Source organism: Acomys russatus, chromosome 7 (genome assembly GCF_903995435.1).
Source record: "Acomys russatus chromosome 7, mAcoRus1.1, whole genome shotgun sequence".
Classification (NCBI taxonomy): Eukaryota; Metazoa; Chordata; class Mammalia; order Rodentia; family Muridae; genus Acomys; species Acomys russatus.
The window spans coordinates 28,818,109-28,833,957 of NC_067143.1; the positions used below are offsets into that span (position 1 = coordinate 28,818,109).

The 15,849-nt window shown below is 45.1% G+C and overlaps 1 pseudogene; it reads right to left on the minus strand.

The window, feature by feature from the left end:
- Window positions 1-2,784: 2,784 nt before the first annotated feature.
- Window positions 2,785-3,052, minus strand: LOC127192112 (dynein light chain 1, cytoplasmic-like; annotated as a pseudogene).
- Between the last annotated feature and the right edge of the window lie 12,797 nt (window positions 3,053-15,849).

The following is a 15,849-nucleotide window of genomic DNA, read 5'->3' on the forward strand; positions in this document are numbered from 1 at the left end:
CAACAAAAGCTTTCCCCTTACCAGGAAGTGGTGGGCGCATGCCTTTAATCCCAGCACTCAGGAGGCAGAGACAAGCAGATCTCTGAGTTCAAGGCCAGCCTGGTCTACAGAGTGAATTCCAGGACAGCCAGAGCTACACAGAGAAATTATGTCTTGAAAAAACAAAACAAAACAAAACAGAACAACAACAACAACCCTGAATAACAAAACAAACAACAAACAACAAAATAAACAAAAAACCAACAAAAAATTTTCTCTTAACCATATTATGGAGTAGTCATGTCACCAGTTTACACAACCACATTTTATTTTATTTTATTTTAGGGTACTTTGTGTATATGTGTGTGTTTTATGCACATATGTATATATATATAATATATGTAATGTTTGTAGTGCATGTACATGTGTGTGTGTGGGTGGTTATGTCCATGTGTGCACACGCAGAGGCCAGGAGGCCATTGAGTGCCTTCTATAGTTCTCTGTACTAACCCCTTGCGAATCTCTCATTGAACTGGAAGCTTGACATTTTTACTAGGCTGCTTGTCCAGTAAGCTTACAGGATCTACCTGGCTCTGCCTTCCATGCTCCTGGGATTACAGGCCTGTGTAGCCATGCCCAGCTTTTGACATAGATACTGGGGATTCAAACTCGGGTCTGTGAGTTTGCACAGCTCTAACTTAGTAAGGCTTAGTAAGTCAGCCTCTCCACAATTACCACCTACCCCTCCATGAGAGAGGGAATTCATTTTGTAGTTCAGGCTGGCCTGGAACACAAGGCGATCCTTCTGCCCCAGCCTCCCAAGTGTTGGGATTTATAGGCATGAACCATCATAACTGGGCTTAAGTATTAAAAGGAAAAAAAAAAAAAAAAAAAAAAAACGATTTCAGGATATTGCACATGTAAAAACATTCTTGTGTGGCACTGAGGATTCCCAAGAACACCAGGTGCTATGCACCCTAAATTGAGAAGGACTGGCTAGAAAACAGAGTCATCCTTAAAAACGACGAAGTGAACTGACCTCTTACATTTCCCCACATTTAAATGTGACGCTCCTGAAGAGCCCGGACCAGTGAGAAGCTGGTGTTAGGGCTGAGCCATGGTTAAGCAGAGAGGCAATCTTGCTCTCTTGAGCTCTCACTCTCTCTCTCTCTCTCTCTCTCTCTCTCTCTCTCTCTCTCTGGTGCACTGAGAGTTCTTCAATTCTTGCCTGGAAGACAAACAGAAGGAGATGAAGGGACTTAAACACTTTAATGTCGACAACAGCTAGATTTGAGATAACTACTTGGAAAGACCACAATTAAGAGGTAAAGAGCAACAAACCTAGTGCCCAGAAGCAGAAGTTCCCAACCTGTTTGCCCATTAGAGTCACCAGGGGAGCTATTTAAGTGTGCTGATGCATGGCTCCATCAAGGAAGAGTTGAATTAATTGGTCGAGGGTTGGGCATCACAGTTTCTAAAAGCCCTCCTGGGGATTCTAATGTGTAACCTAGGTGGTCCACTCCTGCCCAAGAGATGCCTTTTCTGAGGTATAATTACATTTAAGACACCTAAATTAATTTACTTATGGAAGAGGGAGGACAGAAGGGACCCAAGCTCTACTCAATGTTCCGTGCTAACTGTATAATGAATAGAAGTAACAGCTAGGATGTACTGAACGCTTGTTAGATGCCAAGCGTTATCCTAACTACCGTTCCTGCGTTTGATCTCCACAGTGGCTCTTCTTAACTGATTTACTTCCGCTCTATAAAAGAGGAGACAGAGGCTGCCGACACCCAGAAGGTTGCCTTGAGTCATTTCGATGGAAAATAAACAAATGCATAGATGAAGATTGCCCAGGACCATAGAGCTGGGGGATAGGCAGTGAATTATGACCCCCAGCCCTTCTGTATGCTCAGAGTCAGCAAATCTAATCGAGTATGCTCTGAGCTGATGCGCAGCACCAGGGATGTGAGGATGCCCTGCAGAGTTTCTGCTTGTCAGTCTTATCAGGAAGATGTTAATTCTAAAGAAACATGATGATACTATTAGTTTATCTCATTTGCCTGAAATCATGTCTTTGTTATGGTTTTTTCTTTTTCCTTTTTGTGAGACAGGGTTTCTTTGTGTAGTCTTGGCTGTCCTAGGCTTGCTTTGTAGACCAGGCTGGCCTCAGATTCACAGAGGTACATCTGGTTCTGCTTCCTTGAGTGTTACCACACTCGGCTCCACATGCCCTTTTTGTTTTTGTTTTTTTAAAAGATTTTTTTATTGTTTGAGAATTTCATTTGTGTATATAATGTATTTTGATCAAATCCAACCACCCCCCCTCCTCCAATTTCTCTCCTACCTTGACTAACTCCCTTCCAGGTTTAAAAAAAAGTAATCTTTAAAACACACACACACTTTATTTTATGATCATTGGTGTTTTGCCTGCATGTTTGTTTGTGTGAGGGTGTCAGAAACCCTGAAAGTGGAGTTACAAATAGGCATGAGCTGCCATGTGGGTGCTGGGAATTGAACTCAGGACCTTTGGAAGAACAGATCGTGCTCTTAACCACTGAGCCATCTCTCCAGCCCCTCAAGTTTTTATTTTTTATTTTTTATTTTCATTTTTACAAATGTAAGCTGTTTTAACTAATTATTTTATAATCACAAACTTGTACAGAGATGATGCCCTATACAAAACAACAGATTCAAACGAGGTGTTCTCTTAGCAAGGCTGAAGATTCAGTCTCTGGTATTAGAAGTCAGGATGCAGTCCTTGCTTTTGGATAGATCACTGGGTGTTTGGTACAGTCTACGCTTTTAACCGGATTTGAACAGAAGAATGGCCACCGGTCCCAGGTAGAAGTAGGTGAAGTGTTTGGTTTCATGTGTCACTTAACTCCCGAAGTTCCGCCCCACAATGCTGTGCCAGGCGGGGCTGTACTTCTTGTCCAACTCCTTGATATGGGCTGCAACATCCTTCTCAATGTTGTGTTTCTCCAACGCCTGAGTAGTGCACTCCACTGAGTCCTGTTGCATCTCTTCCGATATGTCTGCGTTTTTTGATCACTGCCTTCCGGTCACACATGGTTACTGTGGAGCAGGGGCCTGCGAGCTCCTGGGGAAGGTGCTGACGCTGCTCAATCAGCTGTGGAGAGTCGGTTGCTACCGAAGCCGTGGAGCATCTGAGCAGCCCCACGCCAGCGGCCCTCAAGCTTTTTTTTTTTTTTACCCACCGAGTCCACTCAGTGCTCTCAGCATGTACGTTAGTGTAGGACCATCTACTGCAGCATGGGTAGCCTCCCAGGGCCAACGACCTTGAAGAAAGCTAACTCACCTTCTTCTAGCAGCCATTAATTGCCAATAGCTCCTTAGCTACGCGTGGGGCACCTCCTTGTCTGCCTCCATCTTCGGGGCTGGGGATTTTTGTCTGACTTGATCTTGCACCAGTCTTGTTCGTGCCTTCACAGCCACTGTGACTTCATACGGCAATTGCCCTGCTGTGTTCAGAAAATATTGTTCCCCTGAAATCACCTACTTCTGGCTCTTAGGTTCTGACTCCTCTTCTGTGATGCTCTCTGAGCCTGGGGAGGACTGTGTAGGATACAGATGTCCACTTTAGGGCTGGCATTCCACAGCTTCTTACTCTCTACCTGTTGACCGGCTGTGGGTCTCCGTGTTAATCACCGCCTGCTGCAAAAAGTAGCTTCTCTGATGAGGACTGGAGGACAATGCTAAATCTGTGGGTATAGTGATGTCATTAGGAGCTGGTTTAGTGCTATGTCCATTTAGGGCATAAAAGTAGTAGGTGCTCGTCTAGGGCCCATAATCTACCTACTCATGGCCTGTTGTCCCTGTTAGCAGTGCAAGGCATGGCTCCCATGAGAAAGTGAGTGGTTAATTCCATATCACTTAAGTGTGCTGATGCCTGCCTCCATTAAGGAAGATTTGAATGAATTGGTCTGGGTTGGGCATCAGGGTTAGGTAGTACTCACTGTGGTGCTGGTGGGTGTAGCTTACAAGGCTGGCTGTTTTGCTGTAGCTGATAGGGTTCCCAGCTGCCTGAGGCGCATGGTCACTCTCCCTCCCCAGTAGTGAGCATAGTACTCTCTGCAATATGAAATTAGTAGCAATGGGAACAAAATGGCTCCTAATGACATACAGCTAGGCCCATAGAGTGAGCATCACCCCACTCTCACGGGAGAAGCTTCTTACATTAGATGATTATTAACGTGGAGACCCACAACTGCACAAGGGACAGAGAGTGACAGCCTTTGGAGCATTCGGCCCTAAATGGGACACCTTTCTCAAATCCCTGTCCTCCAGGTTCAGGAAGCTATGCAGAAGAGGAGGCTGAGAACTGGAGGTGCCGGGTGACTGCAAGGATACAGTGTCTTCCAGACACATAAGGACTGACACACACGTTACGGTGGTAAGGATAAGAATGGCCCCCATAGGTTCATGGGTTTGAATGCTTGGTTAACCAGGGAGTGGCCCCATTAGGAGGTGTGGCCTTGTTGGAAAAAGTGTGTGGGTTCTGAGGTTTCAAACGCTCAAGCCAGGCCCAGTGTCTCTTTCTCTTGCTGCCTCCTGCCAAGCCAGATGTAGAACTCTCAGCTGCCTCTCCAGCACCACAATTCCTGCCCTGACAGCGATGGACTAAAGCTCTGAAGGTGAGAAAGCCCCAATTAAATGCTTCCTTTTATAAAAGTTGCTGTGGCCATGGTGTCTCTTTACAGCAATAGAGACTGTGACAGAATACACAAGACCTAGGCAGATTCAAGTAAGACAAAATCCCAGCACTAAGAAGAGAAAGTCTCACCCTCAACCAAGAAGCATTTGCAGTTGATTCCTCCTGGGAAAGGAAAGTCAGTTGCTGAGGATGTCAACCACACTATGGGTGGGCTGCATGCCCAAGAGTAGCTGGCCTACAAGGACTCTGTGTGTGTGTGTGTGTGTGTGTGTGTGTGTGTGTTTTGGTATTTGCCTTATTGATTTTATTCTTTTTTTTTTAGTTGTCCATTTTGATTGTAATTCTTACTTTGTGTTTTGATATATATATATATATATATATATATATATATATATATATATATATATATTATGAATTTGGGTAGGAAGGGGGATGGAGAGGATCTGGGAGGAATTTGGGTTCAGGAAAGAATATGGGCTGGGTGGTAGTGGTGCACAGCTGTAATCCCAGCACTTGGGAGCCAGAGGCAGGCTGATCTCTGTGAGTCCAAGGCCAGCCTGGTCTGCAAAGTGAGTCCACTACAGTCAAGGCTACACAGAGAAACCCTGCCTCAAAAAAAAAAAAAAAAAAAAAAAAAAGAAAAGAAAAGACACTCTCACACACATATATGCATACAAACAAAACACTTACGAAGATAAATAAATAATTAAAAAAATGATTAATGCGGCTGGAGAGGTAGTTCAGTGGTTAAGAGAACTGGCTGCTCTTCCAAAGGACCCGGGTTCAATTCCCAGCACCCACATGGCATCTCACGACTGCCTGTAACTCCAGTTCCAGGGATTCTGACATGCCAATGCAAATAGAATAAAATTAGATAAATTATTTTAAAATAAATAATAAAATAAAATAAAATAAATGAGTAATGAACACCAATCAAACCAAACCAAATTACCACCACCACCACCACCAAAAAAACCAAAAAACCAAAAAACAAAAAAACAAATTACCACCACTACCAACAGCAAATCTCCAACTAGCCAGTAGTGCTGAAGCATCCAGCTTGGTTCCTCAATGGTCTATGACTCCAAGTATGTGGTATTTTACAATAGGGTTTTATTACTAATGCTGGGGTTTGCAAAGCATGGGCAGTGGGGGTAGAAAAAGCCGGGATCATACTAAGAAATTAGGACGCTGTAGGCAAGAGCTTCAGAACTCATAGGGTTTTCAGCCAGAAGAGTGACATTTGATTTTACATTTTAAAATGTCCCTCTGGTTATGATAACATGATAGAGATTAGTACTTTCTGTGCTGCTGTAACAGAATACTACCAACTAGCTAAAATTCCTACTTTCCCCTCATAGTTCTTGAAGCTATAAGGTTCATGGTTAAGTGCCGGTGTATGGTGAGGCCAACTCTGTATCTAAGATGATGTTTGAACACTGGATCCTCTCATGACAGAGGAAGGGAGACCATGAGCCTCCTCCAACTACCAAACCCATTCCTAAGGACACACGCTTTTAACCTAACACTTCTGAAAGGTCCCACCTCCCAACTCTGTGGCATTGGAGATTCATTTTTCAGCACATGGATTCTATGCAGTCATGCTGCAGAGATGTGATGTCACAGTGCCGAATTATGATATCACAGTGTTCCATTATTTCACCAACGTGTTGAATTGTGACATCACAGTGCTTCCTTGTGGCATCAAAATGCTTCATCGTGGCATTTGAGTGCTCCACAGTACCCTCAAAATGCTAAAGTGTGCAATCACAGTGTTCAGTTGTGACAACACATGGCTTCCAGGTGTCATAAACTTTATTGTGCCATCACAATGCTCTACTGTGAAATTACAGTGCTGCACTGAGCCTCACAATGTTGAACAGTGACAAAACAATGCTCCCTCGAGATCTTGTAATGCACCATTATGTAATCACAATGCTGAATTATGACATCACAGTGTTTCACTGTGACATCCTAATGATAAATTGTGGCATCACAATGTTCCCTTATGCAATCACAATGAGGCACTGTGATATCTTAGTACAGTATTATGGCCTCATTATGTTGCACTGTGAAGTCATAATGTCCCATTGTGCCATCTCAATTCTGAACTGTGATATCACAGTGCTGAATTGTGACATCAAAATGCTGTAATGTACCATCATAATGTCTTATTGTGCCATGACAATTCTCTTTGTGCTACCACAGTGCTCATTATGACATCATAAAATTCAGTTTTAGTATCAGATAGCTTCATTGTGCCATCACAGTGCTGAACTCTGACACACAATACTGACTCACGCTTCTGTTTGTAATGTCATGCTAAGTTATGACATCACACTGTGGCATCTCAGTGCTGTATTATGAGATTACTATGTTGCATTGTGAAGTCGTAATTGTGACATATTAGCCCTCTGCTGTACCATCACAACATTGAATGGTGACACTGCAATGTTGCATTATGCTATCACAGTTCTTCACTGTCACCAGAATGCTGAATCGTGACATCCTAATATGGCACTGTGCCATCACACTGCCCTATTGTGTCACAACAATACATTTTGCATCATCACAGTACTCTTCTGTGCTATCACAATGCGAATTGTGACATTACAATGCAAGAAGTTATTGTACCATCATCAGGAGTGCTTGAAGAAGGTCATGGGGTAAAATGAGAAAGTCACTTGAAGCAAAGCCATGGTTGAAGATGCAGGGAGCAGGGTAGAGCGAGAGAGTCTAGGTAGGAACTCCTGGGGACTGAGAGAAAGCCCCCAGAGGAGGCTATTCCACAGCTCAGATGGAGAGGTTATAGAAGTTGGAAAGTTCAGAGAAAGGTATTGTAGCTATCAGAGGGCCAGTATGGGCCCTGGCAAGAAGCCTCGGTGTCTACAAATGACACCTAGAGGTTCAGGGAAGGATCTGATGGAAGTGTTGACAGCAAGGTAGAAGCCTTGGCAAAGTTGGGGTGGGGATTTTTCTTCTTAAAACAATCAAATGCAGTTGAAAACGGGGAGAAAGCTGAGGTCCTCTATGGAATGAAGCAGATACGGAGATGAGGTGAACAGACCCTAGAGTGAAGATTTGAGTTGGGGGCTAGTCTTTATCGGGTGGCATCCTCCCAAATGTGCAGGGATACTGAGCAGTGCCTTTTGGGTAATGAGTGGCTGAACCACCTGTGCACCAGTAGTGCGCTCCAGCTTTCAGCTCCACAGGGTGGGCCATGGGCTCCAGCTACCTATAAGGGCTAGCACATAGTCTGTCTTTTCCAGGTTCTCTTTATCCTTCCAAGGCCCAAAGCATGAACCCATGCAATCATGTAATCTAGTTTGGACCATGGCTGCAAGGCTGATGCTACTGTGTGGGAGCTACAGCTGAAAACAGGGATGGGGATGTTTCTGTACCTGGGGCGACTCCCACTTGGAACCTGGAGCACAGACAACAGCTTGGGCATTTATGGGGGCAGGTTGAGGTCCGAACTGCTGTCAATGTTAATTAAACACTGAGCCATCTGGAGGATGAACTGCCCTGTGCTTCACCCTCAGCTTTTCGGGAGGGAAAGCAGGCTGTGGCCTAATTCTGCCCAGCTGTGTCCTCGCCTCTCACTTGGAAACATCTTTGATGTGTCTGAGAAAACTGCAGAGCTGTGAAAGGAGCTGCGGACAGATGGTGTGCCCCTCGCTCAGAGGTTGGGCCCTCCCTGTGTTGTGAACCTCAGGACTCTGTGCCCTGCTGAAGTCCCCTGAAGAGATGCCCTGTGGGTAGCAGCCATTATTATGGCTGCATTGGCCAAGAGGGCTCTTGTCAGCCAACATTATGTCATCACCAGCTGTCTGCAACTCTCCTCGGGAGACACTTGAGAAACTTAAAGAAATATTTCTCTTTGGCCACAGCTGCCTGTTTCCATGGTTTGGCAATACTAACCAGATGTAAAGTGGACCAGTGGAAAATGGGACCAGAGGGCTCCATCTCACTTTTGCCCAACCACAGTAAGTCGAGCCCTCGTACTCAACTCCTTAAAATGGAGCGAAGATATGACTTGAAGATGGCTTTCTAGGGTTGTAAGCTTGAGTGACAAAGCTGTGCACAAATTTTAGGTCCCTTTTGTTTGGCTTTGCTTTACTTTGAAGCAGGGTTTTTATAGCCTGAGCTAGCTTATAGTGCACGATCCTCCTGCCTCAGTCTCCCACACATGCTGGGATTATGGGTATGTGCCAACCTTTGGCTCAATTTATTTTTGTAAATTTTTAATACAATCCTTTGGAAGATATATTTAAGAATAAATGAAATAACAAAGCGATTTTAAGCGCGATGATACTGATTTTATGTGGGTCTAAAAAGCTGTTGGCAGTTCTGAGAGATCTGTTGGTTTAAATGGTCCTGAGGCTGGAGAGATGGCTCACTGGTTAAGAGCACAGGCTGCTCATGCACAGGTCCTGGGTTTGATTACCAGCATCCATACGCTGGCTTACAATTGTCTATGACTCCAGTTTCAGGAGATCCAATGCCCTCTTCTGGCTCCTGTAGGCATTGAATGTACATGCTGCATAAATAAAATAGTAATAATAAAAAGTTATGTCACTGATATGATTGAGCACCATAGCCTGCTATTTCTTTTTCAAGGCAGTGGGGATAGAAGGCAGGCTGCGGGGATAGAAGCTAGGCTGTGTTCTTCCGCTGGGCACATTAGTCCTTAGTTTTTTTTTTTTTTTTTTTTTTTTTTTTTGAGCCACGATCAGGCTTGTATGTTCAGACTGGCCTGTGAACTTCCTATGTGGCCTAGGCTAGCTTCAAACATGCTAGCCTCCTGCTTCTGTTTCCCCAGGGCTGATACTACAGGTAGTGCTACCATACCTGGCCCAAACCCAACTTTCTGAAGAGACATCACATATTGTTAAATGTTTCCATCATATACCATTCTCTTTCCTGCCCTTGTCCCTGGAGCCCACATTTCCTCTGCTTTGTAGGGTGATAAGATGGTCTTGGTTTGCCTGAGACTTTCTGATTTTCTCCGGAAAGCTCCTTGTCCCAGGAAAAGTCACCAACGTATCTTAATCTATTTTGACAAACGCATTTTGATATTTTACAAATCATCATGGGGAATCGCACAAAGACCTTTCGTGTTTAAAAGCCAGTGCAGGATACTGGGGAGGTGGGGGGGGGGAAGAGGAAACCCAATAGTATCACGGTAACTTCCGGTCCCCAGAGTCCTTCTTCCTGTGGAGGGGATGGTCCAGGTCAGGCTTGGGAAACAGACTCCTGGGAATGCCAACAACCTATGGCCTCATTTCCCTTGGCTGTGGTGGTCCAGAGAAACTTATCTTTTGTTTATCTTCATGGAGTTTAAAAAAAAGCCATTTTTGCGTTTTGGGATTAGCTTTCGTAAATATGCCTAATTGCCACCACCTTGCAGATTTCCATGTGCAGAGGTAATGGATTTGGGAAAGCCCCGTTTTGGCGAGAACTGTAACACAGCCTTATCAGGTGCCAAGAGGGGAAGGAGATGGGAAGCCTGTTCCAGGGTAAAAATATCCCTAGAACTAGGCGTGTTTTCAATACAGGACTTTCACAAACTGCAAACTGGCATGTTATTATTTTATGAATAAGGCACTGACATTTCTTTTAAACATTCTAGCTTTAGGCTATTTTACTTTAGTGAAGAAGAAGATGAATTATTTATAAAAACCGACATGAATATCATAGGATAATCCTCTCATTGCAGGCAGGGAGTAAAACGAGCTGCAGCTGGTGCCCTGTCTGCTCCCCAGACCAGGAGATCATAAGCAAGTGCAGGCTGGGCCCCATCCCCCATGTGTGTCCCCTGTCATTCAGATGTGGCAGATTCTGAGATGTGACTCGGTCTTCTCTGGAAAGGGAGGACAGTCCATTCTCCCTCCACCTCGTCAGTAATTAAAATTGTATTTGTGTCTATGGTGTGTGTGTGTGTGTGTGTGTGTGTGTGTCTGTGTGTGTGTCTATGGTGTGTGTGTGTGTGTTCATCAAACTCCTTTTAATTTTTTTCTCTCCTCCCTCTCTCTCTTCTTCTGTCCTTCCCTCTCTCTTCCTTCTTTTGTTTTCTTTCCTTTTTGAGACAAGGGCTCTTAAAAAGAAAGATTTATTTATTATTTATACAGTATATTCTGCCTGCATGTGTGCCTGCCCGCCACAAGAAGGCACTGGATCTGATTACAGATGGTCGTGAGCCACCTGTGGTTGCTGGGAATTGAACTTGGGACCTTTGGAAGAGCTGATGGTGCTCTTAACTCCTAATTCATCTCTCCAGCCCTTTAAAAAATTTAAATAAGATTTATTTATTTATTATGTATACAGTGCTCTACCTGCATATATGCCTGCATGCCAGAAGAGGGCATCAGATCACATTATAGATGGTTGTGAGCCACCATGTGGTTGCTGGGAATTGAACTCAGGACCGCTGGAAAAGCAGTCAGTGCTCTTAACTTCTGAGCCATCTCTCCAGCCCTCTTTTTTCTTTTTAATTTATTTGTTTCCTATATATTACATCCCTGATTGATCAAAGTTTTCCCTCCCTTCTCTCCTTCTAGTCCCCCCCCCCCAGTCTCCCTACTCCCCCAGATTTTATCCTCCTCTGTTTCCCTTCAGAAAAGGGCAGGCCTCCCAGCAATAGCAACCAAACATGGCATATCAAGTTGCAATAAGAGTAGGAACATCAGCCAGGCAGTGGTGGCAGTCGCCTTTACTCCCAGCACTTGGGAGGCAGAGGCATGTGGATCTCTGTGAGTTTGAGGCCAGCCTGATCTACAGAGCGAGTTCCAGGACAGCCAGGGCTACACAGAGAAACCCTGTCTCGAACCTCTCCGCCCCCCCAAAAAAAGATTAGGAACATCTCATATTAACGCTGGTCAAGGCAATCCAGTAGGACGAAAAGGGTCCCCAAAACATGTAAAAGACCCAGAGACAGCCCCTGTTCCCACTGTCAGGAGTTCCATAAGGACGCCAAGCTACATAACCATAATATATACGCAGTGGATGTAGGCTCCCTGATTGTTGGTTCAGAGCCCCTATGAGCCCAGGTTAGTTGATTCTGGTTTGTTGTTGTTGTTGTTGAAGGAGAGAGGGACTTTTCATCCTCTTGCTCATACCTGCTGTGGTGGTTTGAATGAGAATGACACCCCCCCCCCATAGGCTCATATGCTTAGACCCCAGTCAGGAAACCATTTGGAAGAATTAAGAGCTGTGTCCTTGTTGGAGGGGGCATGTTGCCCAGTCGTTGCCCCCGCCCCCCCCACTTCTCCCACCTGCTGCTTGAGAATCAGGATGTAAAACAGAACTCTCAGCTACCTCTCCAGCACCATGTCTGTCTACCTGCCTGCCTGGTGCCACACTTTTCACCACAGTGACAGTGGACTAAGCCTCTGAAACTGTAAGCTGGAGCCCCCCCCGCCCCCCCCGATTGAATGCTTTCCTCTTACAGATTGGCCTTGGCCCTGGAGTCTCTTTACAGCAATAGAAAATCTGCCAAGAGCGGAGATTGCAGTTGTGTGAGCACAGGACTCCCCTGGTGTTGGATATGTGCCTTTTATAAGAACTGAAGCCTGCATACAGAGTTTGACTAGACTTCTTGAAGGTTCTCCCACTACCCCAGTACTGCTCTGTTCTGGTTGCAAACTCAGTGTTTGGCTCAGTTAACCCTGGATATTTCACCTCCACTTGAGGCATGACATGTGTGTTGGGTGAGCATGTGGAAGTCACAGGGCAATTTTGTGAAGTCAGTTTTTTTCTTCCACCAGACTTGCACACCAAGTGCCTTTATCTGTCTTCCGGGTCCACAGTGTTCTCTTTTCCATTGGTGAATGCGCTGATATGTAGCTGGGGGGCCATGCCAGCGTCACAGGCCAGGTGACTTTCCTGGCCATCTTGGTGAACTTTCTTCCCAGAATTATCTTAAGAAGAAGAAGAAGATGTGGATGGGAGTGTGGCTCAGCTGGTAGAGAACTTGCCAAAAATTCATGGTTGTGTTCACTAGCACTGTGTAACCCGGGGGGGTGGCATGCCTGTAACACTCGCATGTGAGAAGCAGTGGAAGTGGGATCAAGAGTTCAAGGTCATTTTCAGCTATATAGAAGTTTGGTGCCAGCCCAGGACACCTAAGACCCAGTTTCAAAAACAAATAAAACCAAGACGATAGCTCTCACATTTTATGCAACAAATCAATTAAGATTGAAACATACATAGCAGGTAAAAGTTACAAAACTAAGATGTAAGAAAATTCTATTTCTTTCTCATCTTAGGAATTACAACTAGCAGTAGCCTGGCACTAGCACTGTAACTCTGAGCTCTACCCTCAGCCCTCTGATAAGCAAAGGAAGAAAATACCAATGTCCCATAGTCAGATGCTCGGGATAATTTTTTGCTCTGGTGTTTTCCTCTGTCAAGCCCCAGCAAATCGATAATGTCTGCCTTCCAGAGGGTTAGGCAATTTGCTTAGACCTCATTTCCCCTGAGCTCAGGCAGGCAGAATGAAGTGGGAGATGGTCACTGGCTGTTCCTGCTCTGATTCAGAGGTGGTCTAGACCTCATTACCTACCGAGTCCAGTTTTACCCCTCAGTTACTGCCTCATGGAAGTGTTTCAGGCAGGAGGCCAGCAGCTCCCTCCCTTGGATACCCAGCAAGCCTTGGAGGATAGAGAAACAGCTTACGATCAAACGCTGTCTGCTGTCTCAATGGTCTTTTTTCATTGCTCTGATAGCTTGTCAATAGTTAGCACTTGCTATGCAATTACTGTTTCTTAGATAGTTGTGTTAATCAGGCTGAAGTATTAACTCACTTAGCCCTTGAAATACTCTTATGACATAGGTCCTTTCGGTATCCCTACTTTAGAGGAAACTGAGGCCTAAAGAGGTTCAATTCAGTCACATATTGGAATTATATCACTTCTATTGTGTTTATTGTGCTTACAGAAATATGTATATATATTTTTATTTCTGTCCATTCATCTAGTCTGAATTGAATAGTTACTAAAGAACTTAGTGTTGAAGTGGCTATTACCCATTTTTAGTTAACACACACACACATACACACACACAAACACACAAACAGAGGTTGGTATTTTGAGTGCTTGTCCAGTTGTATGAGCCTTGGGGAAAGAGGACCCTACCTCCCAATGGAAAGACAGTGGGGTTGGATCTACCATTCCCCCCTCTTCTGGCAGGGAGCACGATGATGGGTCAGCCCATTGGATGTTGAAGCCAAGGCCTCTGAATTTAAGCAAATGATACAACTCAAGGGTAGCTCAGAAGTTAACCTCCCAGTAGAAGTGATGGTAATGGCAGCTACTGTCTAATGACAGAACAGTGTGGGTCCTGGACAATGTCATCTGCCAACCAGACTTCTATGGGGTTGATTTTAGCTTTACAGTCAAACTTGTAAGTTCTGCAGCTCTGAGGAGAAAGGTATCCTGGCAGTTGGGATCTAGGGAATACCATAAAGTCACACCACACAACAAACCTCACACAAAAGATTTATTGGGAAAGACATAAGCTGAGTCTGCTTAGGAGAGAAGCAGCAAAGAACTGAGTGTGAGGCAGGTTTTATATAGGGTTTCTTGGGGGGTGGAGATTTCCAGGGTGGGATTTCAAGTCCTGAGTTTGGAGTGCACTCTGTGGTTGGTGGGATTTTCAAGCTCAGGGATTGATGGGATTTCAAGCCCCAGAATTGAGCTTGGGCATTTTACCCTACAAGACTCAATTCAGTTTCCTGCCTGTTGGGCTGATGATTGTAGCTCATGTTACACCCAAGTCTCTCCATCCATCCTTTCCAAAATAAAAAATCCTTCTATTGCTGAGAAGAGACACCATGACCAAAGCAACTGTTATAAAGGACTGGGGACTTGCTTACAGTTTTAGACGGTTAGTCTGCTGTCATCATGGCGGGAGCATGGAGGCCGTAGGCAGGCAGATGTGGAGCTAGAGAAGCTTAACATCCTCATCAGCAGGCAGGGTTGGGGGAAGATACACACACAGATACACACACAGACACACACACAGACATACACACAGACACACACACACAGACACACACACAGATACACCCACAGACACACCCACAGACACACACACACACAGACACACACACACAGACACACACACACAGACAGAGACACACAGATACACACACACAGATATACACACACAGACACACACACAGACACACACGCAGATACACACACACAGACACACACACACACACACACACAGACACACACAGATACACACACACAGATATACACACACAGACACACACACAGATACACACACAGACACACACACAGACACACACACAGATACACACACAGATATACACACACACACAGATATACACACACAGACACACACACACAAATACACACACACACAGACACACCCACCCCCCCACACAGACAAACACACAGACACAAACACACAGATACACACACAGACACACCCACTCCCCCACACACAGACACACACAGACACACACACACAGACACACACACAGACACACACACAGACACACACAGATACACACACAGATACACACACACAGACACACACACACAGACACAGACACACAGACACACACAGACACACACACACACAGACACACATACACACACAACTATAAACTTCCTCCAACAAGGCCACACATATAATCCTTCCCAAACAGTTCATCAACAAGCTTGCAGATATACAAACCAAAGGTGTTGATGAGGTGGGGGCGGGGGTGAGATTCTGTTTTGTTTTGTTTGATACAGAGTTTCTCTGTGTAGCCTTGGCTATCCCAGACTCCTTTTGTAGACCAGGCTGGCCTGGAAATCATAGAGATCTGCCTGCCTCTGACTCAAATGCCGAGATTATAGATGTGTGCCACTGTGCCTGGCTGGGGGTGGGATTCGTATTCAAACCATCACTGTGTTTTTTTTCAGGGCCTATCTACACCCTAGTTCCCGGGAGCTCTGTTTTAGTTGGCATGGAATTCCTCACTAGGCTGGAGCTCCAGCGGCCCATCATGAGGTGGTTTCCACTCCAGCTGGAAAAAGAGGACTCGTCTCTTTCATCTCCCCAGCTACTATCCCAGCTGTAGTGTGGAAAAACTTCCTGGGAAGACATCACACTCCCATCCCCACCCGCTATTCACTGCAGATATAGAACCCACTGCAGATACAGAATCCACTGCC